This window comes from Orcinus orca, chromosome 6, assembly GCF_937001465.1.
Source record: "Orcinus orca chromosome 6, mOrcOrc1.1, whole genome shotgun sequence".
NCBI classification, from domain to species: domain Eukaryota; kingdom Metazoa; phylum Chordata; class Mammalia; order Artiodactyla; family Delphinidae; genus Orcinus; species Orcinus orca.
Genome location: NC_064564.1, coordinates 45599607 through 45625525, shown reverse-complemented (window position 1 = coordinate 45625525; position 25919 = coordinate 45599607). Strand labels below are relative to the sequence as shown.

Here is a 25919-nt window from a genome sequence, read left to right as displayed (position 1 = left end):
CCTTCTCTTATAAACACACTCTTACTAGATTACACCTCGAAGGATCGCGGTGGTAATGGAATAAGACAGGAGGTGAAAAGATGTCTGCAGTGGGTCTAGCGCACCGTAGGCTCTCAGTAATGGCAGTGGCTATGGAAAAGGCTGACCCACCTCGACCAGTTCTGAAAGCGAGGAACAGCAGGAACTTCCTCCTCGGGTCTGATGCTCTGACACCTCCTTCCACTCACTAGGCACAGGAGCCTTTCAGGAGGGCAGGAGCCCTGTTCAGGAGGCTTCTCCAGGGACCACATGGAGAAAGCGGCCAGAAAGCCTGTGTTGATTGGACATTTATGCCTATTATGATAGGAATTCGAACTCTCTCAGGGCAGTACCAGAAAAACTCATCCTGAGTCCAGGGGTGCTGTTTCAATACCAAATATCTTAATTCTGACTTTCTTATGTAACCACAATGTGTAGACTTGCCAACAATATAAAAATAGAAGACAACCCAAAAAAAACTCAAAAGAAAAAATCTTCTTGAAGTTTCTAAACCAACTTGCATGGAAACATTTACCCCACAAAAGGGTGACGGGTATAAATTTTTTCATTCATTTAGGGGAGTGGTTTTTGTTCTTCCGGTTTTATTTTTTGGGTAGGTTTATTTATTTATCCCACACTATTCTTTAATGACAAGTGAGGGTGACACCACTCTTCTTAAAAACAATGAAAGCGCAGATTTAAAAAAAAAAAAAAAAAGCCCTTAAAAACCTCCAAAGGCGTGGGGAACTTTTGCTCTGAGACGTGTGCTGCTCAGGCCAACGGCGGAAAACAAAGGCCTTCAGCCAAATGCCTGCGGTGAGGACTTGCTTTATTTCTGGTCCAAGCACAGAGGCCAAGAAGCCACATCCACTGACTCCTTTTTCATTTAAGATTCTACATTCACCAGTATGTCTCGTTGAGAAACCCTCCATTAGAGATTTCCTCTATTTGTTCAAAGAAAGAAGAGGAAAAACAGAAACACAGCCACCACTCCTAGAAAAACAGCACCCGCCTACCGCCCTGCAAGAGACCAAAACAGGTGTTTGATACTATTGCCTTAGACTGCATTTTATTTTCTTTAAACTGCGTTTTATACTTCAGGAAAAAAAAAAGAAAAAGCAGCCGAAAGCAACTCCCTGAGTTTAAACAGTTTTTGATTTTACATAAGAGCTAAATGACTCAAATTCCTTTTGGAAGAAGGTGATGTAGCAATCTATAAAAACCCTGATAAGCATAACCACAAACATTTCTCCCACCAATTAAAAAATATATAGTAAGTCTTGCATCCTCTTCAATAAGTGGTGCTGGGAAAACTGGACAGCTACATGTAAAACAATGAAATTAGAACACTCCCTAACACCTTACACAAAAATAAACTCAAAATGGATTAAAGACCTAAATAAAGCCAGACACGATAAAACTCTTAGAGGAAAACATAGGCAGAATACCCTATGACATAAATCACAGCAAGATCCTTTTTGACCCACCTCCTAGAGAAATGGAAATAAAAAAAATAATAATAAACAAATGGGACCTAATGAAACTTCAAAGCTTTTGCACAGCAAAGGAAACCAAAAACAAGACGAAAAGACAACCCTCAGAATGGGAGAAAATATTTGCAAATAAAGCAACTGACAAAGGATTAATCTCCAAAATTTACAAGCAGCTCAATACCAAAAAAACAAAAAACTCAATCCAAAAATGGGCAGAAGACCTAAATAGACATTTCTCCGAAGAAGACATACAGATTGCCAACAAACACATGAAAGAATGCTCAACATCATTAATCATTAGAGAAATGCAAATCAAAACGACAATAAGATATCATCTCACACTGGTCAGAACGGCCATCATCAAAAAATTTAGAAACAATACATGCTGGAGAGGGTGTGGAGAAAAGGGAACCCTCTTGCACTGTTGGTAGGAATGTAAATTGATACAGTCACTACGGAGAACAGTATGGAGGTTCCTCAAAAAACTAAAAATAGAACTACCATATGACCCAGCAATCCCACTACTGGGCATATACCCTGAGAAAACCATAATTCAAAAAGAGTCACGTACCACAATCTTCATTGTAGCTCTATTTACAATAGCCAGGACGCGGAAGCAACCTAAGTGCCCATCCATAGATGAATGGATAAAGAAGATGTGGCACATATAGACAATGGAATATTACTCAGCCATAAAAAGAAACGAAATTGAGTTATTTGTAGTGAGGTGGATGGACATAGAGTCTGTCATACAGAGTGAAGTAAGTCAGAAACAGAAAAATAAATACCGTATGCTAACACATATATCTGGAATCTAAAAAAAAAAGGTTCTGATGAACCTAGGGGCAGGACAGGAATACAGACAAAGACGTAGAGAATGGACTTGAGGACACGAGGAGGTGGAAGGTTAAGCTAGGATGAAGTGAGAGAGTGGCATGGACATATACACACTACCAAATGTAAAACAGATAGCTAGTGGGAAGCAGCTGCATAGCACAGGGAGATCAGCTCGGTGCTTTGTGACCACCTAGAGGGGTGGGATAGGGAGGGTGGGAGGGAGACACAAGAGGGAAGAGATATGGGGATATATGTATATGTATAACTGATTCACTTTGTTGTAAAGCAGAAAGTAACACACCATTGTAAAGCAATTATACTCTAATAAAGATGTTAAATATATATATATATAAATATATATAGTCAAAGACTGAAAAACAGAGTTCCACAAAAAGAAGACTGTCACATTAAAAAAGGAAACACATCTGATAGCCACTTCAGCACATCTTAAACGCAGATTTTTACATAACTGATCAAGATAGAAACCGTTTGCAAGTATTTATATTTTAAATCACAAGATGGCTGGTCCCAGACCCTAGAAATTGAGAGTGATTATGCAATGAGCCGGACCGAATTTCCTCTCCCCTAATTTGCCTGAACCCGGCAGGGTTTCTAGAAAAAGACAAAACCTGACAGAGCAGGGCAAGGATGGCCAAGGAGCCCTGATTTACTGCAGTTTGAAAGGCCGCTCCACTCGGGTTCTCATTTCTGCAGGGAGTGCAATCCACAGGACTGGGCTCGCTGTACCGAATCAACCACACGTTTTTCTCATCTAGCGGAGTGATCTTGTGAAATGTGATCACAGCCCGCGCAGGCGCCTGAGGGGAGGGCAGAGGGGCAGGGCAGTGTTGCCCCAGCACGAGGAATCACTCCAAGTTTGTTAAGCTTTGCTCATGCAGCACCGGGCTCGCAGGAGGGCCCAGACAGGAAGGAGGCAGGGCCTTGGCTCTCAATTTGTCCAGTATGAGAAGCTTTCCAAGCGGACAGCACAAGCAGAGGTGGAGTTGCTGCCCTGAGAGCCAGGCCCCTAAACTGTTCTACATCCAAAGAGGGCCTCGTGGCTTGTGGGGACCTGAAAGTGGAAAATCAGGCCGGAGCATGGGGAATTCCAGTCCCTTCTCCAGCCAAGGGGCTAGCCACAAATAGGGAAGGTCAATGACGGCCCCATCAAGATGTTCCCTAACATCATCAGAGGTCTGGTACTCCCCCCAGCTCCGCACCGGAGCCCACCCTGCTCACAGGAGGAAGGCACCTGCGCCTGCATTTGGGAAGCTGTCAAGAGAGCCTAAGCTTTCCACGGGGGCACCCGCCCTGATGGCAGCCATCCACACTTGGAACACCTTTGTTTGGTCTTTATAATGGTCTCAATTTAGAATGTACTTAATTTTATAAAGCCACCTAAAATTGTGTGGGAAGGAGATAAAGCAATTCTCCTGATATCAGCTTTCCCTCCAACCTATCCAAGTAAACATGAGGGCCTTTTTTTTTTTTTTTTTTTTTTTGCAATACGCGGGCCTCTCACTGCCGTGGCCTCTCCCATTGCGGAGCACAGGCTCCGGACGCGCAGGCTCAGCGGCCTTGGCTCACGGGTCCAGCCGCTCCGCGGCATGTGGGATCCTCCCGGACCAGGGCACGAACCCGCGTCCCCTGCATCGGCAGGCGGACTCTCAACCACTGCGCCACCAGGGAAGCCCGAGGGTCCTTTTAAGTAAAGGTGCTTTCGGACTAATGAAGAAATAAATGTACACATCATCATTCAATGGCCTACCAGAAACTCCTGAGGACAGAGGATTTAGAAGAAATGATTCAAGTGGAGTTTCTGTAGTCCTCATTGGCCCCATCTACCCTCCCCTGGTCTATCATCACTCTTTCATCTCTCTCACCAAGACTGGCTGAAAAAACCTCACTCAAGCCAGCAAACAAGTGAAGGCAATGACGTTTCTCAATGGCAGCATACCCAGGTCAGCATACCCTAGACTAGTTGCCATGATGATGAGAATGGCATGTATCTGCTGGTTAGAACCTTCCTATCATTTATGTGACAAGACACACAGCTATTTCCTGTTGTGGGAAATTTTGGAGGGGTGAGAAAAAGGAAGACAGGAAGGGAAGAGAGACTCCTGACAAAATCTGGCAAAGGCTCTTTGAGGATTTACAACCTGTCCCTCTCAGGCAATAGCAAATAGTCCCATCAAAATGAACTTTGGAGTAACACTTTTGAAAAGAAATCTTATAGTGTTTTGGAATTTTATTTTATTTTATTTTTATTATTATTTTTGGCCACGCCATGCGGCTTGCAGGAATCTCATTACCCGACCAGGGATCGACCCCGGCCACGGCAGTGGAAGCCTGGAATCCTAACCACTAGGTCACCAGGGAACTCCCTATACTTGGAATTTTAAAATATGCATACTTCTTCATTCAGCAAACCCACCTTTAACAATCTTTCAAAAGACAAATATGGGGGCTGTTGCGGTAGGCAGACTTCTAAGGTGGCCCCCAACAATCTAAGTAAGCCTCATGGTATCGACAGCACTTGAATAATCCTCTTTGCCTGAGTAAGGGACCTACTGACTTACTTCTAGTGAATAGAATACAGCAAAAGGGATGGGGAATGCTGCTGAGATTAGGTTATAAAAGATTGTGACTTCCGTCTTGCTTGCAAATTCTTCCACTCTCTTCTGCCTGCTTACCTTGACGAAGCCAGCTGCCATGCTGTGAGCTCTCTTTTGGAGAGGACCACAAGGCAAGGAACTGAGCGTGGCTTCCAGTCAATAGCCAGTGAGGAGTGAAGGCCCTCAGGCCAACATTCCATCAGGAACTGAATCCTCCCCACAACCACTGAGTCAGCGGAGAAGCAGATCGTTCCCCAGTGTATCCTTGAGATGACTAGCCCCAGCCTACACCTTGCCTTCAGCCTTGAGAGACATCTTGAACTGGAGAGCTCAGCTAGGCTGTGCTCCGACTCCTGACCCAGATATACTGGGAGATAATATACGTAGTTGTTTTTAAGCCACCAAGTTATGGGGTGTCTCGTTACGCGGCAAGAGATAAATAATATGACTTTTAAGCATCATCGTTTACAATCACACACAAAAAAGGGAAACAACCCAAAAGTCCATTCTGAGGGAGCTAGTTCAATCAAGAATGAAACATCCGTACAAGAAATACTGGGCAGCCCTCAAAATGTAATGAGGCAATATATCTGTATTGAAATGGAAAGAAGTCCACGAAAAGGATAAAGCAAGTTGCAAAACAACATGGAACTTTTAAAACATAGCAGAGATCTAGATTTTGATTCCTGGAATCTCCAGACAAGCTCCTCATGCAGTGTTCCCATCTCAGAAAATAACAACTGTAGTTATCTAGTCGCTATAGGCAAACAAACAAAAGCAAAAAAGAAAGGAGAGATCATTCTTGACTCTTCTCTTTCCCTCTAACTGCTCATCTAATCCATCAGTAAATTACACAGTTTACCTTCAAATTTCCACCCCTCCCACACTTCTCACCACCTCCGCAGTGACTTCTCCCATCCAAGTCACCATCCTCTCTTTCTCAGGCAGCTGCAATGGACCTGACTCATAGCCCTTGCTCTTCTGCAATCTATTTCCAGATAATAGCCAGAGTGATACTTAAAAAATATGAATGACATTAGGCCACTCCCCTCTCTGAAGCCCGTAAAGTTCCCTATCACAGTCAAAATAAAAACCAGAGTTGCTATGTTGGTTCACAAAGTCATGATCTACAGATCTGGGCCCTGGATATTTCTCCTTCCTCTACAAGTCTCCCTCTCACTTATCTGCTGGGTCCCCACTGGCATCCTTGATGTTCCTACAACACACCAAGTTCATTATCATTTCAGGGCTGTATTAGTTGGCTAGGGCTGCCATAACAGAGTACCACAAGCTGGATGGCTTAAATAACAGAAATTTATTGTCTCATGGGTTTGGAGGCTAGAAGTCTGAAATCCAGACTTTGGCAGGGCCATGCTCCTTTTGAAGGCACTAGGGAAGGGTCTCATCTGTGCCTCTCTCCTTTCTTCTATGGTTTGCTGGCAATCTTTGGTGGTCCATGGCTTGCAGACACCATCACTCCGATCTCTGCCTTCACCTTCACATGGTGTTCTTGTCATGGGCGTGTCTGTCTCCAAATTTCCTCTTTTTATGAGGACACCAGTCTTAATGAAGTAGGGGCCCACCCTAGTCCAGTATGACCTCATCTTAACTAACTGTATCAGCAATGACTTTATTTCCAAAGTAGGACACATTCTGAGGTGCTGGGGGCTTAGAACTTCTACATATGAGTTTTGGGGGCATATAATTCAACCCATAACAAAGAGCCTTTGCAATCGCTGTTCCCTTTTCCTGGAAAGCTCTTTACTCAGTGTGGTTGCCATGAGGACGTGCTTCACAGCCATCCAAATTACAAGGAGCATAACTGACCAGGAGTCATGGCTACCATGCTCTGAAATCCATCTCTGCATTTGTGATAAAGTCATACTGTCCACAAGCTACTCCTGGTCAGTGACTGGGCAGGGCAAGATTGCCAAGGCAAGCCTATTCCTGGGAGATGAAAAATTCACCTGATAGGGGACTTTGGCTCAAGCGCTCTCCCCCAGCCTTGCCAAACTCTCTCAGAACAGCATAGAACTCTAGGAGGCTTCCCCTCAACCTTCTGTCCTCCCCTCTCCTCTTCACCTGGTCTCAGACTTGCATCATAATCTGACAGCGCTCCCGGATTCTCGCCAGGGCTCTCCCCATTTTCCCTCCTAGTCTGAACAGAGCGCTCAGAAAGGCCCTGAACTTGACTGAATGCTTTGCTGTACCTGACTTGAAATCCTTAATCAGTTAGTTTTTGAAAAAGAAGACTCACATTTGCACTTTGTACTGGACACTGGTCTTGTTCACAGGGGTTGCTTTAATAAATCTCTTGCACAGCTAATCCTGCGTTAGTGTCTACTTCTTGGAGGACCCAGACTGACACCCCAGATATCAGCATGACTCTTTACCACTTCATGTAAGCCTCTGCTCAAATGTCACCTCCTCAGAGAGGCTTCCTTTGCTGTCCTAAATATAGCACACTCCACCCAACCCAGTCTCTCTTTCTCTCTCATTATCCTGTTTTTCTTTTCTTCATAGCTCCCTCTGATTTTACTGCATCTTCTTATTTATTGTTTGTTTTGTCTTCCCCTTGAGAATGTAAACCACACAAAGACTTGTTTTGTTTAGTGTTGTACCCCAACACCTATAACAAAGCCAGGCTCATAATAGGTAGCCAAAATTGTTTGTGATAAATTAATATAGTTTAAAAATCATATAAAAATCACCTAGATCTTCTTTCAGTTCCAAACATATATAAAATATAACCTAGTGCGACCATCTTGAGAATGTACTTCACAGACCTATAAAATATAACTTTTTAAAAACACAGGCCATAAATGAAGAGAGAATCCGAAGCCAAAGCAGGAGGCATGAGAGCAAATGCTGCACTCACCCACAGGGGGGCTGAATCTGGATACAGCTGCATAGGGGCCTGGGGCTGGAATTTTAATGCTCAGGTGAGGACAGGTAATGTGGCCTGGGCCCGAGCAAGGTAAGGGACTGGAACCGACATAACTGCATACAGTCAGAATTCTTGAAAACCTGCCTCTACATGAAAGTAGGACCAGAAAAACTACCACCACTCCCTAGTAACTCAGGAAAGAGGCCAGTAAGTGTGTATTCTGCCCTAGTCTCAGGGTGAAAAAAACGTATCTCATGAAAAAACAAAACATCAAGCGTGTGCCATGTACAAGTGTGCTACCCAGATATACACTGTTTAAATCGTGCAAGAATCCTGCGCTGATAAATTACGATAAAAATGTTCCCAGGACCAGAGAAACCTTTGCAGGAGCAAACTCAAATTGCCCTGTAGAAATGTTTTCATAACTCAGGACTCGTAAGATTCCTTCAGAATAAACAAGTCCTGATGAACAAACCAGACAAAGAAACAAACCAGTCAGAGGGAGAGGCCACATACATAACAAGCAGAATGATTAGCACCTCAAGAACTGATGGTAATAGAATAATCTGATGGAACTATAAACTAAATACGTTTAAAGGTATTTTTAAAGTAAAAGAAGGAATAAAAACTATACTGAAAGAACCAGCCTCTATGAAAAAAGAAAGGACAGCTTTGGGGAAAAAAAAGAACTAAATAGAATTTTTTTTTTTTTTTTTTTTTGCGGTACACGGGCCTCTCACTGTTGTGGCCCCTCCCGTTGCGGAGCCCAGGCTCCAGACACGCAGGCTCAGCGGCCATGGCTCACGGGCCCAGCCGCTCCGCAGCATGTGGGATCTTCCCGGACCGGGGCACGAACCTGCGTCCCCTGCATCGGTAGGCGGACTCTCAGCCACTGCGCCACCAGGGAAGCCCCTAAATAGAATTTTTAAAATGAAAAATACAGTGCTAGGTTGAATGTTAGTTACAGCTAAAAAGAGAACCAGTATCATGGAAGATGGGTCTGAGGAAAGTACTGATAATGTAGTAGAGAGAGAAAAAAAAGAAATAGAAAAATGTGAAAGAGAGTAATAAGACATGGGGAGTATAAGACATGGAGAGCATTTTATTTGAGAAATAAAATATCCTTTTAATTGGAGTTCCAGGAAGAAGAAGTAGGATAGGCAATATTAAAAAGATAATGGCTGGGAATTTAATAGAAAAAGTAATACATGTGATGTTCATTGGAACCATCACAAGTCCCAGGTAGGATTCAAAAGAAACACACACATGCATACACACACACACACCTCAGAACCAAAGAGAAAGTCATGAAAGCAGCCAGATAGAAAAAGAGGTTACCAACCTAATAATGGCAATTAGATTAGCACAGGAGTTTTCATCAGTGACACAGAAGCAAGAAGATACTGGAATAACATACTCAAAGTGGCAAAAGAAAATAAATACCAAACTAATATTCTATAACTAAATTCCTGCTCAAAAATGGGGGTGAAATAAAGACATATCTATACAAAGAAAAGAATATCCAATTCACAGAGGCTCCCTGAAAGAAAATATTAAATAATAATAATACATTTCAATTTAAAGTAAATTAAACTAAGAACAAAGTAAGATAAACAATGAGCAAAGAAGATAATAAAAATAATAATAAATTTATAAACATCCATACTATTTAAATTTTTTAAAGATTAATGGAGGAGAGAAGTTATAAACACCTTGGAACTAAAATATTAGATAGCAATCATATGGAAGTATGGTTACCTTAAAGTATTTTAAGGTCCTTGTGTTTGGTAGAAGAATAGCAATTTTGAAGAATAAAAGTTTTTAAAGCTAAGCATCATATTATAATTTTAGGGGAGATGAGAGTGGGGATGGGGAAGAAGAAATGTAATGTATAACTTCCAAAGTAAAAGTGGGGAGGAAAAGGAAAAAAAAGAACACTCATATGAGATGTGTACAGATACATAAAATCAGAAAGAATTTGCCATGGGCAGATCCTCATTAAAGGAAATTTAAAGACTGTAGTTCAAGCCAAGGAAATTGATCACAGATGAAAGACATATAAAAGAAGCTAGAAGAAGGAACTGAGCGGATACAAGAAGATACAAGATATAAGATCCCAAGCTATAAGGAAGTTAAGAGGACAGAAAGTGGTCAATATATAGGCAAATCGATACAAGCATTGACTCTAGAGAAGAATAAAAGAAGCAATACCTTGTGGGATTTTTAAAAGAAAAGAAATATATAGACTCAAAATATACAAAACAACTAGCATACAAGGGGGCAGAAATGGGAAAGGTGTTGTTCAGAGTACTGATCGCTTTAGATTTTGGTAAGTAAAAGATACAAGCTATAATTACTAGGTTAACCACTAAAAGGATAAAAAACAGATGGTATAATTTTCAAAGTGGTACAGAAAAAAAAAAAAGTGGAGTGAGACAACAAACTCAGTCAACCCAAAAGAAGACTGGAAAAGAGAAAAGAAACATAGAACTTGGGGGACAAACAGAAAGCACAAAAGACTCTGGCAGACATGAATTAAAATATATCAGTAACGACGACAAATGCAAGGCCATTACATTTTCCAGTTAAAAAAATGGTAAATTTGAACAACTCCTGGGGCAGGCGAAGTCACATAAATGAGTAAACAGCAGGTACAGGAAAGCCACAGCTCAAATGAAAGGGTAACTGATACCTCCTCAGGGCAGGGGAGACAACAGAGTATAGTAGGGCCTGCGGTAAACTGGTGAGAGAATATCTGTCTGAAGAAGGCTGTTCTCCCGGATTGCTGCCACGTGGGAATATAGCCCAGTGCTATGTATGTCAACTTTCAAACAAAGCTGGAAATTCTGAGTTTTATGGGAAATCTGATTTTTAAACATAGGCTATTACTTTTTTAACAAAGCAATCCTTGAAAAAAAAAAAAGAATATCCTATTAATTCAGTGAATGGAAGAAAAGGAAATAAAATGAAACAAGCAACCAAGCAAAGAAAAAGCACAATAAATAAAATGAACAAACAAAAACATAAAACAAAAGAAAAAAAGGGCCACCTCTGGAAGCCTTTGCAGCACAAATGGAAGTGATGGCTTCTACTAAACACCCACTGTGATCCACACCCTGTAATTTCCATCCTGTTCAACCTTATCATTTGGCTGAAGAGACCTAACATTAAAGGATGGGAAAAACACTGAATAATCCAAACATAAAGTACACGGAGCACCAGTGGTGACTGAAAACTCCAAATAATGTCTAGATGTTTATTCCATCAGTTCTGCTTACACCAAGTCTCCTCCGGGGCTTACTGGATACCTGGGCTCATCTATCTGTTAATAAAAATAGTGATGTTAAAAGATACCTGAAAGGATGGAGGAGGAAGCAGAGAAGGGAAAAGAAGATCAAGGATGTTCACCTTATGTGACTCTGAGTCTACTATTTGAACCAGTTCCTGGAATGTCAGTTCTTCCCCATGGCCTGTGAGGTAAGGGCCCAAATGTCCAGCGTGGCTTCCAAGGCCTTTCAGACCTGGCTTATTGCAGCCCCTGTCTCCACACCTCTGCCCAGGCTGCTGCCCCTGCCAGGATTCCTGTAGTCTCCCCGTTCGCACATCAGACCAAACCCACTCCCAAGTGAAGCATTCTCTAAAGGTTGCTTGAGGTGCCTGATGAAATCCCTGTATGAGGAATACATCGCATGGCTATTTTTTTTTTTTGTGGTACGCGGGCCTCTCACTGCTGTGGCCTCTCCCGTTGTGGAGCACAGGCTCCGGACGCGCAGGCTCAGCGGCCATGGCTCACAGGCCCAGCCACTCCGCGGCATGTGGGATCTTCCCGGACCGGGGCACGAACCCGTGTCCCCTGCATCGGCAGGCGGACTCTCAACCACTGCGCCACCAGGGAAGCCCCATTGTCTCACTTTTTAAAAACACGTGAATGCGTAACCCCTGAGAAATCAGAGCAATCATGAATTGAATGAGTTAATTATAGTCAGCTTTAAAAGCCAAATTATAAGAACGCTTTTCATTTCTTGCAGCAGAAACTACACTTAACGTGGGCTGTGGGCAAACGTTGAAATGTTCGGCATGTGTGTGGGCAGAAGAGGACTCAGGGCCTCAGAAAGAAGGCCATGAAGACCTGGTCCCGTGCACAGTTGGAGGGGACGCGGAGGCCTGATGGGACATGAAGCAGGGCAGGGGGCATGGCAGAGGGCTGGTCATGGCTGAGGTGGGTCCCTCCTCTGCCCCCCACCTCTCATGAAATCATTAATAAAACTACAGGCCCAGGAAAATGCTGATTTCCATTGGATTTCTTGCAGAAATGGAACAAGGGTAAGGCTCAGAATCCAGGTAGGATTCTGAGTAAAAGAGAGGAGCCTGCATGATTCAGCAGCAGGGGCAGAGAAGGAAAAGGGGGGGCAGAGGAGGGGTGAGGGGGGCAGAGAAGGAAAAGGGGGCCAGAGCAGGGGTGAGGGGGGCAGAGAAGGAAAAGAGGGGGCAGAGGAGGGGTGAGGGGGGGCAGAGAAGGAAAAGGGGGGCCAGAGCAGGGGTGAAGGGCCATGTTGAACTCACAGTACCAGGAACTGGGGTTCAGGCCAAGTTCCCCCTAAGCCTTTGAGGGGCAGGAGTGCTCCAATGAGACATGTTACCTGCATTTCATGATGGACGCTCTTCTGAAAAAGCGCCACCAGTCAAGATTGTCTGGTGCTAAAGACAGATTGGAAATAAAAGTGATCAGGCTTCCTTCATAAGGGCTCACCTTCAGAGTCAAGCTAATGAAGAGAGAAGGGGGAGGGGCTAGACAGCAGAGAAGCTCTTGATCCAACAAGGTCTCCCAGGGCTTCCACGGAGGCCTGCTGCCTACCAGGTGCGGGCTGAGGAGGCGGCGTTCATGTTTCCAGTTAGAATGGACCCATATTAAAACCAAAGTGGAACAAAAAACCTGGGTGGGGCAGGAAACCATAGGAAGTGCATGTTTCTCCCTGTGCAAAGCTGATGGGTGGGAAGCAGAAAACAGAGTAGACTAAAGTCCATTATTGTGAGCTTATTTTTACTTTAAATAAAAAACATAAAGAACTTGGAAACTATTTGCTGTTAGCCTCCAACTTCGAAGTCACTCTAACCCATCCACATTAAAGGGCCACCCTAAAGGCTCCCCTGCAGCAGTCCCAGGAGGATTCCCTTTGGTTTGGTCCAGAGGTTGTTCCTGCTGCATTTCAGGCCTGCCCACCTCCTGAGCCCTGTACCTGCCCTGTGGGCTCGATACCTGCACAAATCAACCCCTATGCCCCCTCCATACATTTCTTCTCTTGCTCTCTCAGACCTCAGGATCCCATGCATCCTGGGGCTTTGTCTGCAGGCACTCATATCCAGGTATTGGGCTCACGAGGGGACCAGCCAGGTGGTCCCCTATCAATACATCCACACAGCCAGGTCCAGGTGCCCACCTTGGAAGGGCTAGCCTGGGACTCTGAGACATACAGTGACAGTGACCATACACCTCAGCCCATGAAAACCTGACTCAGCCTTTAACAACACATGAACCACCCTGGAAAGTCAGCCTTGCTGCTGTTTTTTTGGACAGACCACTCATCCAAGCTCTAGACTGGCATTTTCCATTGCCAAGTGGACAGTTTCAGCGGGATGTCTCGTTGGCATCCAGTCCACATGTTGATAACATGCCAATAACAATAAGGACCATAGTCAATACTCCTATATATCACTTACTCTATATTATTAACTATTGTTAACCATAAAAGTACAAACTCCCTGAGCTGTTATTCAAGCCTCTTTACAATAAAAGGGTCCAAAACCTACACTTAATCTGTCCAATCAGTATTTCTTGAGCACCTGCTACGTCAGGCTGGGTTTGCTGGGGTGAACAAAACAAACATAATTCTTATCTTAATGGAGCTTATAATCTGGTGAGGGAAAAGCCATTAAACACACACACACACACACACACACACACACACACACGATATATAATTACAACTTGTGCTGTGTGCTAAGAATGACAGAGCAAGTGTTACAAGAGAGTACAGTGGGGCAAGGGCTAGTTTAGATGCTGGGCCTAGAACTCTGGTTTCCAAGTCAATGCTCCACTAAGCATCCTGGAAGCAATGAAGAGAAATAATTTCCTGTATCATGGGCAGTCACGTCCCAAAGGAACAGAAGCAGAACTGGATCAAGCATAATTGATGCTAGTCCCGCGGCATCCAAGCATCAGGGTTTCATGTTTGATTATACCTTTCACCTGGCCTTCAAGGTCCCACATTCTGACTACAACCTAGTTTTCCAGCTTTGTGCCGGTTCTGCAGTTGTAAAGGCGAGGAGTAGAAAGCCAACGGGGCTAGTGGAAGAGGAGAGTGGTGCTTTTAAGAATATAACAGCAATAAGGAAAACGTAGCACTTGGTCTGTTTGAATTGGAATGAGAGCCAAGGCAGCTTGAGAGTCCTCAGTGTAGGGAGACAATTCTCCATGTTGTTTCTGCAAGTCTGATCCCCAGACTATCTCTTCTGGAATGTTCCCCTTAGCAAACGACCTAGGAAGCTAGAGACAGTGTCCCCCTGCAGATCAGAGGGCACATTTGTTTCCTGATCAGCAGAGTAAAGACGGGGAACAACCCCAGCCCAGAGAAGATCTGTCTACACTCCAGGGTAATAGAGATAATGGCACTGTCTCTGGAGGGGAGGATGGGTGGGTCCCCCTATAAAATTGGGGGTTTCCTAAGTTCAGTGCTGCTGAGCTGGGGAATAGGCCCCTGTGTGCCCAGCACCCGCCTGGGCCCACATCCGCATCACCCCCATGGGACTTGAGGGGCAAGGGGAACTCATGTGAACAGGAAGTTCACACTGCCTGAGGGACCACGAGTCATAAACTACCTAGATGCTCCTGCTCTAGTAGCTCCCCTCTCTAGCCTGCTACTTAGGGACTGCTTGGTCTCTTGACCCTTAGGAGCACGAGTTTGAAGATCTCCACTCTTGTGTTTGCTGTTGATGACTCAACTATTTCCACAGGTTCTCCATGTACATCTTTCTCACTTCGATGCTGTGTATCTTTTCTCTGCCTTATAACGTGGTTTCTGCCAAATCACGGTTTCTGTCTTCTCTCATTTGGTTTGCTTATGGCCTTTTAGGTGCATCCTTTCAGCTTTCACTGCTGTCTGATAATCTTCATTTCCAATATCAAATTTCTGAGGAAAATAACCTATTGCGCCAACCTGTCTCTGATGGGACAGAGATTTTCAAGCCAGGCCAGTCCATAGGTCTGTTAATATGCAAACTGGCTCCCCTTGAGTCAGGGGATGATTATTTATCTGTTGTCTTTCAGCCTCACAACCGCCCTCCTTTACTTTGCTCTGTATCACCCCTGGGGCTGGAAGTCTGCAAATGACTTTCCCAAAGTTCCTTACCAACTGGTTTCCTATTATGTTGTAAACATGGGAGGAGAGGAGGGAGAGCATCAGGTAGAATAAAGACAAAGTCTTCCTGAATTTAGTTCTTACAGGATCCTAACCATCCCACCTAACTCGGCTCAACATTCAGCCCAGCAGTTATCAGGGTACCGTGCAAACATGATTTTTTACACAGAGATTCAAGATTGCTGTCACATCTACAGAGAGTTCATAATACACCCACTGAGTGGCACTGACTTAACCACACAGGGCGCTCTTTTGCATACCCAGCAGAACTGCATAACATCGTGGTGGGCACACTGGGGGAAGCCCAGCTTACAGAACGTACGTTTCAAGGCTGCCTGTGTCCGCTTACTCGCGCCAGGGTTAGGAGGAGGACTGGCCTAGGGTCGTAGCCATCCTATGGCAGGGGCTCAAAATCATTCCTACTTATTCTGGAAAGACTGGTAACTTGCACAGACTAAAGGGGCGAGCCATGATGTTTCAAACGTCTGGTGGGGATTTCAGATAATTTTGATTCCCATCTTCATTTTGGAAAATTTAGATGCTGCCACCAGGTTTTCTTTCCAGCCATCTTGGGCGTGTTTTTCAGTTTTTCTCTGCTGTTTCACACTCACATGTATCTTTCTGCCCTAGCACAGCCTTTTGTCAACAGTATTCCCTTTTACTCCTCCTGGTCTGTCCTCCTCTTTCACGTGTGAGTTTCCTCCCTTGTCATTTAAGCTTTCTCAGCTACGCACAGAAACCCAACAGAAGCCTTTTGTGTGTGGGGATTCCCTCCCTCCCAGGCAGTTCTGAAAGCAACAGGTGCCCCTGCAGAGGCTTCGGTTGGACCTTAGACCTATACCCAGCAGCTGCTAATCCTGGGCTCTCACTCTTTTTTAAAAGCAGTAAAATGGACTTCCGTCAAAACCAAGTGTGCTGGAGGTTAACTCTCTCATCTGGAACTCAAGCCACTCTTGCCTCGAAATTTTCCAAAAACACTAAGCTCATTTCTCTCACCACAGGAGGAGAGAAAGACTATGCCGCTGGTACAGAACACTGCTTACGTTGGAGGTGGCATGGATTTCCCTAATCAGCAGATACATGCAAAGGGCATGTGTGGGTGGGGTGGGAGTTGGAGGGTTCTTTGCAGGGTGCCAGAGCTGCAGGTAAAAGCATACATTTCCCTAGCTGGGAACAGGCCCTGGAGAGGGAACAACGCCACACCAGATGAGAATCTATTTCCCCTTTGTCCATGAAGGCATTAAGGCTCAATATCGTAAGAGTAATGTCCACCTGTAAAAGAATACACAAACTAGATTCTCTATACTATCAACACAGATGTATCTCCAAAACAATCATGAAAATTAAAAAAAATATATAAAACTTGATTTTATGTTGTTTATGGACTCATTCATATATACAGTAAAAGTAAAAAAAAAAAAAAAAATGCAGGGGATCGATGCTTACCAAGTGCAAGAGTTGCTACTCTGGAGAGGAGTAATAAAGAATGGGGGTGCAGTTTTAGATGTATCTGTAATCGTTCATTTCTTTAATAAAAAGAGAGATCTAAGCTTTTGCGGCAAACTGTTTACGTCTGTAGATGTAGGCTCTGTGCATTTAGGTGTGTACCGTATTATTTTCTGCATATTTCAGTTTGTTTGAAATATTTCAAGACATAAATAATTAAAACATGAGAAACGAGGATTGTACAGTGGCATTCCCCAAATTACACACCTCCCGTTACGTTCTGGAAGATGAGACTGATAGAGAAAGTCATGAAATCACATTCACTGAAATGTAATAGAGAACAAAAGACAGAAGTAGGCACACATCTGTTTCAAAAATTATTTAGGATCCACAGATTCAATGCAATCCCTATCAAACTACCAATGGCATTCTTCACAGAATTAGAACAAAAAATTTTACAATTCGTATGGAAAGACAAAAGACACCGAATAGCAAAGCAATCTTGAGAAAGAAAAACAAAGTTGGAGGAATCAGGCTCCCTGACTTCAAACTATACCACAAAGCTACAGTAATCAAGACAGTATGGCACTGAAACAAAAACAGAAATATAGATCAATGGTACAGGATAGAATGCCCAGAGATAAACCCATGCACATATGGGCACCTAATTTACGACAAAGGAGGCAAGAACATACAATGGAGAAAAGACAGCCTCTTCAATAGTGGTGCTGGGAAAACTGGACAGCTACATGTAGAAGAATGAAATTAGAACACTACCTAACACCATACACAAAACTAAACTCCAAATGGATTAAAGACTTAAATGTAAGACCAGATACTATAAAAATCTTAGAGGAAAATATAAGAAAAACACTCTTTGACATAAATCACAGCAAGATCTTTTTTGACCCACCTCCTAGAGTAACGGAAATAAAAACAAAAATAAACAAATGGAGCATTTTTATCATAAATGGGTGTTGAATTTTGTCAAAAGCTTTTTCTGCCTCTATTGAGATGATCACATGATTTTTATTCCTTAATTTATTAATGTGGTGTATCACATTGATTGATTTGCATATATTGAAGAATCCTTGCATACTTGGGATAAATCCCACTTGATTATGGTGTATGATCCTTTTAATGTGTTGTTGGATTCTGTTTGCTAGTATTTTGTTCAGGATTTTTGCATCTATGTTCATTGGTGATATTGGTCTATAATTTTCTTTTTTTGTGATATCTTTTTTTGGTTTTGGTATCAGGGTGACGGTGGCTTCATAGAATGAATTTGGGAGTGTTTCTCCCTCTGCAAATTTTTGGAAGAGTCTGAGAAGGATTGGTGTTAACTCTTCTCTAAATGTTTGATAGAATTCGCCTGTGAAGCCATCTTGTCATGGACTTCTGTCTATTGGTAGATTTTTAATTATAGTTTCAATTTCATTAGTTGTGATAGGTCTGTTTATATTTTATAATTCTTCCTGGTTCAGTCTTGGAAAATTCTACCTTTCCAAGAATTTGTCCATTTCTTTGTGGTTGTCCATTTTATTGGCATATAGTTGTTTGTAGCAGTCTCTTATAATCCTTTGTGTTTCTGCAGTGTCAGTTGTGATTCCTCCTTTTTCATTTCTAATTTTATTGATTTGCATCCTCTCCCATCTTTTCTTGAGGAGTCTGGCTAAGTGTTTACCAATTTTGTTTATCTTCTCAAAGAACCAGCTTTTAGTTTTATTGATCTTTGCTATTGTTTTCTTCATTTCTATTTCATTTATTTCTGCCCTGATTTTTATGATTTCTTTCCTTCTATTGACTTTGGGTTTTCTTTGTTCTTCTTTCTCTAGTTGTTTTAAGTATAGGGTTAGATTGTTTATTTGAGATTTTTCTTGTTTCTTGAGGTGAGACTGAATTGCTATAAGCTTCCCTCTCAGAACTGCTTTTGCTGGGAACTGTGTCCCATAGGTCTTGGGTTGTCCTGTTTTCATTGTCATTTGTTTCTATGTATTTTTTTTACTTCTTCTTTGATTTCTTCAGTGATCTCTTGGTTATTTAGTAGCGCACTGTTTAACCTCCAAGTATTTGTGTTTTTTACAGTTTTTTTCCTGTAATTGATTTCCAATCTCACAGCACTGTGGTCAGAAAAGATGCTTGATACAATTTCAATTTTCTTAAATTTACCAAGGTTTGATTTGTGACCCAAGATGTGTTCTATCCTGGAGATGTTCCATGTGCACTTGAGAACAAAGTGTAATCTGCTGTTTTTGGATGGAATGTCCTATAAATATCAATTAAATCTATCTGGTCTATTGGGTCATTTAAAGCTTGTGTTTCCTTATTTATTTTCTGCTTGGATGATCTGTCCATTGGTGTAAGTGGGGTGTTCAGGTCCCCTACTATTATTGTGTTACTGTCAGTTTCTCCTTTCATGGCTGTTTGCATTTGCCTTATGTAGTGAGGTGCTCCTATGTTGGGTGCATAAACATTTATAATTGTTATATCTTCTTCTTGGATTTATCCTTTGATCACTATGTAGTGTCCCTCCTTATCTCTTGTAACAGGCTTTATTTTAAAGTCTATTTTATGGAGCTCAATATTAAAAAAACAAACAACCCAATTAAAAAATGGGCAGAAGACCTAAATAGACATTTCACCAAGGAAGACATACAGATGGCCAATAGGCACATGAAAAGATGCTCAACATCACTAATTATTAGAGAAATGCAAATCAAAATTACAATGAGGTATCACCTCACACAGGTCAGAATGGCCATTATCAAAAAATAAATGCTGGAAAGGGTGTGGTGAAGAGGGAACCCTCCTGCACTGTTGGTGGGAATGTAAATTGATACAACCACTATGGAGAACATTATGGAGGTTCCTTAAAAAACTAAAAATAAAACTATCATATGATCCAGCAATCCCACTACTGGGCATATACCCTGAGAAACCCATAATTCAAAAAGAGTCATGTACCACAATGTTCACTGCAGCACTATTTACAACAGCCAGGACATGGAAGCAACCTAAGTATCCATCGACAGCTGAGTGGATAAAGAAGATGTGGCTCATATATACAAGGGAATATTACTCAGCCATAAAAACAAACAAACTAGAGTCTGTCATGCAGAGTGAAGTAAGTCAGAAAGAGAAAAACAAATACCGTATGCTAACGCATACATATGGAATCTAAAAAGAAAAAGAAAAAAAAATGGTACTGATGAACCTAGTTGCAGGGCAGGAGTAAAGATATAGACATAGAGAATGGACTTGAGGACACGGGGTGGGAGGGGGAAGCTGGGGCAAAATGAGAGTAGTATCCACCTATATACACTACCGAATGTAAAACAGTTAGCTAGTGGGAAGCAGCAGCATAGCACAGGGAGATCAGCTCGGTGCTTTGTGATGACCTAGAGGGGTGGGATAGGGAGGATGGGAGGGAAGCCCAAGAGGGAGGGGATATGGGGACATATGTATGCATATGGCTGATTCACATTGTTGTACAACAGAAACTAATAATTGCTTCACAGTATTGTGAAGCAATTATACTCCAGTAAAGATCTATTTTTAAAAAAATTATTTAGGAATGGTCTGAGCCATCCTGCACACAGAGTACCCAGAGTGCTCTTTCTCAAGCCCAGATCTGATCAGGATCCCATGCTCAGGGTCCTCAAGGGCTCTCTATTGCCTTCCAAAGCATGTCGCCATGGCCTAGAGGACCTCTTCTGATCTGGACCCTGCTCACCCCTCCTTGAACTCAATGCCACCATATCCATTCCTTTGAACTCAACACCCAGTCAGAATATACTTCTCAGGTGCCCCCAGAGCACCACTGTCTGATTCCTGGGTGTTTGAGCATGCAGCATCCTCTGTCTGCCTTGAGCACTGTCCCCCTTTGGCACTCCCTGACCCCTGCCCTTGGCTGCCTCCCACCCACTCTTCGGTTCTGACATAAGACCCACTTCTGGGAAGCTACCCCTGCCTCCCCAAATCTGAATTAGGTAACTTTATTCTGTACTTCCCAAATCATAACTCTTATCACGATGGAAGCCAACTGCCTGGCGGTCTCCTTTCCCACTAGAGAGAGAGCTCCACCTCAACAGGGACTGTATTCTGCTGTCCTCTGTATGCCTCGCACATGGCGTAATGCCTGGCACCCAGGAATTGTCCGTAAATATTTGTCGGTGAGTGGGAGAGTGCATGAGTGACTGGATGAATGAATGGATCTAGAAATGGGACTAATTAGCTTTCCTAGTCACTTCCAACCCAGTGTCAAAGGGCCCAATAATTGGTTCATTTTCTGACAAACATAATAATCTTAGTGAAAATCTTTCAACCATTTTTTGTTTTCTTAAAATGATCACGTTTTAGTTCATCAAATCTCGCAGGCCAGATTAAAAGCTATCACGGGATTATTCAAAGCAAAGGCTATTCAAAACTGGTAGACATTGGGGCAAAGAATAAGATAACATTTTACAAATTTATTATAATAATAACCTCCCAGTGATTACTCTATTAATTCTTTACGGTAATGTAACAAGACATCAGGACCAACAGCACAGCTAAAGCTCGAAAGAGGGAATGTGTGTCTTGTGCTCACCATTATGAAACAGGAATGCAGCCAAACTTATGCCACTGACACACTTTCCCTCTGTGCTGTACATAAAAAGTATCACCTGGCTGGGCCTCTGCAGACCGGGGTCCTCTTATTTAAGGTCTCTGACCAACATAGAATTCCATGGCATTGCTTTGACACCATCTGGTCCAATCCCCCTACTGCAGGTGACGAAACTGAGGCCCATGTCTTAGTGAATAAACAGGTAAAGAAGACCTACTATGTGTCAGGAGACGTTCTAGGCCCAAGGGAGACAGGATGAATGAGACACACAATCTCTGCCCTGAAGATGCGCGTGGTTTAGTGAGGGTGGTTTAAACACAAACACATACACACACGTGCACAATCACAATCACAATGACATATTGAAAGTATTATCTTGTGTGTTTGCAGAATTATGAGTTTGCTCAAAGAGGAAGAAGCAACTAAGAGTATTTAAGAGGACTCAAGAAAAGCTTCCCAAAGGCGATGAGATTTGAACTTGGTCATTTAAAGATGAGTAGGAGTTTGGTAGGAGAAAAGAAAGGGCATTCAGGGCAGAAGAAAAAGCATATAGACAAAGACATAGTGTGAAAGCACTTGATCTGCTGGGGGAGAAGCTAGTGGACTTACCGGATGGCAGTACAGAGTGGGGAGAGGAGGTTTAGAGAGATTACATTATGGCCCTAAGGTTTCATAGTAGAATAGCTCCAAGGCCCACCTAACCTGGTTTCTTGACTCTCCTTCTAGGGGTCTTTTCACTGGACCTTGAGGCCTTTACTGCCAATGAAATGTAGCCATCTGAAACTACGGTCATATTTAATAAATACCATCAGATGCTGTGGGCACAATGGGAAGCTCAAGGGGAGGCCAGATGGAAGCACAGAAAGTGAAATAGGAGGAGGATTATAACAACAATGACAACAACCAGCACAAAAAGATTATTTATCGAAGCCCCAAATAGCACATCATATAGCAATTTTTTTTAATTTAGAAAATTAAGATTACCTGGGCAGAGGAAGATGATAATAATAATGATAATAATTGCAACAAATATTCCTTGTACTTTACACTTTTAAAATCCTCTTTTACCTATATTATTTCATCACAAGAATAAGCTCATTATATAGTATGAACAAAATTAATATGTGGTCCATGTAAAAAGAAGATATATTAGATATATTATTTGTAACTGTTCATTTGAGGCTGTCACTGCTGTGAAAATATAAAACGGATGCCTTTATGCTGAGAGATTTGGCACCAACTCCAAGTAAACCAGAAGGTTAGAAAAACAGAAAACAGAAGTGTATCTATGCTCTTTATTAAGGAAGAGAATGTTTTCTTCTCAAATGATGAAGTTGTGCAAGAGAGCACAGCAACAGGCTCAGAAAAATAACTGCAGCATCTTTTTAGGACACTTTAGGTCCCACTATAATTTTGCCAGAGTAAAAGGCATATTTTCTTTCTAAGAATAGTCACTGCCCATCAACCTGCTTTTGGAGAGTGGGGGAAAACATATGTATCAGGATGAACCATTCTTTTTCTATATGCCAGATTAGAAAGGTAATTCCTTAAAGATCAATATAAGCATTTTTATATTTTATAAGTATCTTTTTTTGTTTGTTTGTTTGTTTTGTTTTTTTGCGGTACGCGGGCCTCTCACTGTTGTGGCCTCTCCCGCTGCGGAGCACAGGCTCTGGACGCGCAGGCTCAGCGGCCATGGCTCACGGGCCTAGCCGCTCCGTGGCATGTGGGATCTTCCTGGACCGGGGCACGAACCCCCGTCCCCTGCATCAGCAGGCTGACTCTCAACCACTGTGCCACCAGGGAAGCCCCCAAGGGAACCCCCTATAAGTACCTTTTATTTCACATCATCACTTTTATAGGCATACCTCCTTAAACTCCAGTCTGAGATACCTAAACTGAACATAGTCTTCTCATCCCCCTGCCCCTCACCACCCCGACTCAAATTGAGAATCCCTGCAGCGAAGAAAAAAGAACTTTGCAAATGAGATTTGAGAGCGGAGGAAGGGAAGCCCATGACCTATCAAAGGCACATTGCAGAGTATTTTTTTGTAAAACTGAAAACACTGCATGTGCGCATATCTGTTTGTGTATGTTTGCATGAGGAAGGAGAAAGGTGTGGAACAATTCGGGCCAGTCCATGGAGGAAATGGGAGGAAGGAAGTGGGAAAGAAAATTAGAGGAGAGATTATTAACTTTTCTTCTTGTATCCTCATAATGTTCACACTTGTTACAATGGTCATAAAATGTCATACTTTTCTTTTAATTGAATAGAAAAAAACTGGAAAGAAAAATAGAGCCCATGGATTTTTTTAAAAGTCTTTAAAAAGTTGATTCACTAAGCATTCCCTGAGTAAAATGTATCCCATAGCAAACAGTCTCTTAAGGCCCAGGTATCTGACAGGTAATCTGCCAGCCAAATACCACCCAAATGACCCCCAAGGTGGAGCCTACCAGAAGATTTTCGGAGACATAGTTCATCTACTATCTAGCCCCGTAAGTAAGCAGACCAGTGGGGTTCGACCACTGACCCAAACTGCATTTGAGAACTGCAAGTTTAGAGTACTTATTAATTGTATTTGGAGTGGAAGAGTATTAACTCCAGTTTTAGACTGTTTGGGTTAAGTGTACCAAATTTCTCTTATGAAACTGAAGTGACAGATTAAAAAAACGAAGTGTAACACAAGCTTTCAGGGAGGTGTGTCTACAGTACTGGGGAGTCTGTGTGGGTCCTGCCAGGGAAGGAGCAAGCCTTTGGAACCAAGCAGTCCTTGGTTTGCGTTACTACTTGCTGCGTGGCCTTGGACACATCCCTTGGCCTCATGAGCTTCTGTTTCTAATGTGCAAAACAGGGATAAGTATTCCTTTCTTGTGGGTTGTAGAGAGAAGTAAGATCGTATACTTAAGTCACTTAACAGTCACACTGGCAAGCCACAGACACAAAAGAAAGGGAGCTATATTACTAAATTATTTCATCACTCACTGAGCTCGTGTGGGCTCTCTCTGCTCAGACTTTTAAGAATATACATTTGTAATGGTTCCCCTTCCCCATTCACATACGAGTTTAAATCATGTGACAAAATTTGGATCCTGGAGATCTTGTTAAAATGCAAAATATTGGGTTGGCCAAAAAGTTCATTTGGGTTTTTCCATAAGATGTTATGGAACATTTCCATAAGATGTTATGTGTTTCCGTAACATCTTATGGAAAAACCCAGATGAAATTTTTGGCCAACCCAATACTATTCAATAGGTCTGGATGGGGTCTGAGATGCTGCATTTCTAACAAACTGCTAGTGATGTGAATGCTGCTGGTCTGGGTACCACAATTGGAGTAGCAAGGCTCTAGGGTGAAGCAGTTATAAACTAAAATAAAATAAATTAAGCTGAGGGAGATGGGATAGACTTTGAGGCAGTATTAGCTACTCTATCCATGTGCCTGTACACATTGAGCACACTTCCACTGTAGCACTGAGCACACTATCGGGATTCTCCTGTCTGCTCTATGGGTCGAGAGCACCCATCCTTACGGCCTCAAGTGTTGCTGCACTCAGTTCAGATATTCAATCCAGTTATGCATCAATAAGTGAATGGATCCATGAATGTGGTGAATGAATGAAATTCAAGGAAATTGCTGTTGGTTAATATATAAAAGTCTATATGAGTCTGAACTTCATACTTCTTAACTGCTGGGCTAACTTCACTTAAAACTAATGTTGTTGGGATTAAGTACTTTATCTAGTTTGATAGTCATGCAAAAGAACCACCAGGAAAGGTTAATCCTGTGCATTCACCCTAGAAATATAAAGTTGAAAGAGTTTCCTTTATGGTAGAAAAGAAAAATCCAGAACTCCCCTCTCTCAAGGGAAGTCTCCTGTCCTCCGGGAACAGTAACTACAATTCCAAGTACCTCAATGGGACAACATCTCTTACAAAACCATCATGCTGGTAACACATTATATTATAATGAGCCTAGATTCTCTTTTAAGTCATGTGATAGCTTTATACCTCTACTACTCTAGGTTATAGGTTTTCTAAGTAATTAAGGATCACTAAAAACAAACAAAAACCCTGCATTGCTTTTATTACAAAATACAACAAGTTTTCCAACTGGGGCTTCACATCAGTGTCAGCTTGTACAATCAAGTCATGTAGTCTTTACATTGTTTATCTTACTGCACAGATAACTGGAGATTAGATTTGCCAAGGAAACGACTGTAGCAAAATCTGGTTTTCTTGCTAGGAGTTAGAAACCTCATTAAACCAGAAGGACCACTAAAAATTTAAGTTTCATTAGACAACACTTGGAAGCACTTGCCCAAATTTGATGTATTTATATAACTGATTTTTGTTTTTGTTTTTGTTTTTGTTTTGCGGTACGTGGGCCTCTCACTGCCGTGGCCTCTCCCATTGCGGAGCACAGGCTGCGGACGCGCAGGCCCAGCGGCCATGGCTCACGGGCCCAGCCGCTCCGCGGCACGCGGGATCCTCCCGGACCGGGGCACAAACCGGCGTCCCGTGCATCGGCAGGCGAACTCCCAACCACTGGGCCACCAGGGAAGCCCTGATTTTTGTGTTTTTTTAAATCAGAGCCTCAAGTTC

The 25919-nt window shown here is 42.6% G+C and overlaps 1 protein-coding gene and 1 long non-coding RNA gene across 6 annotated transcripts in view; one reads left to right on the top strand and one right to left on the bottom strand.

The window, feature by feature from the left end:
* Positions 1-25919, bottom strand: part of MOB3B (MOB kinase activator 3B) — a 232637-nt gene that overhangs the window by 170333 nt on the left and 36385 nt on the right. The window lies entirely within an intron of this gene.
* LOC125964692 (uncharacterized) overlaps positions 1-25919 on the top strand; it is an 80226-nt gene that overhangs the window by 33323 nt on the left and 20984 nt on the right. The window contains exon 2 of one of the 2 annotated variants that reach the window (XR_007477933.1): positions 4008-4054. The exons of the other annotated variant lie outside the window; for it this stretch is intronic. This is a non-coding gene — a long non-coding RNA (uncharacterized LOC125964692). Of the gene's footprint in view, positions 1-4007; positions 4055-25919 lie in introns of those variants that run through there. 2 annotated transcript variants of the gene reach the window in all.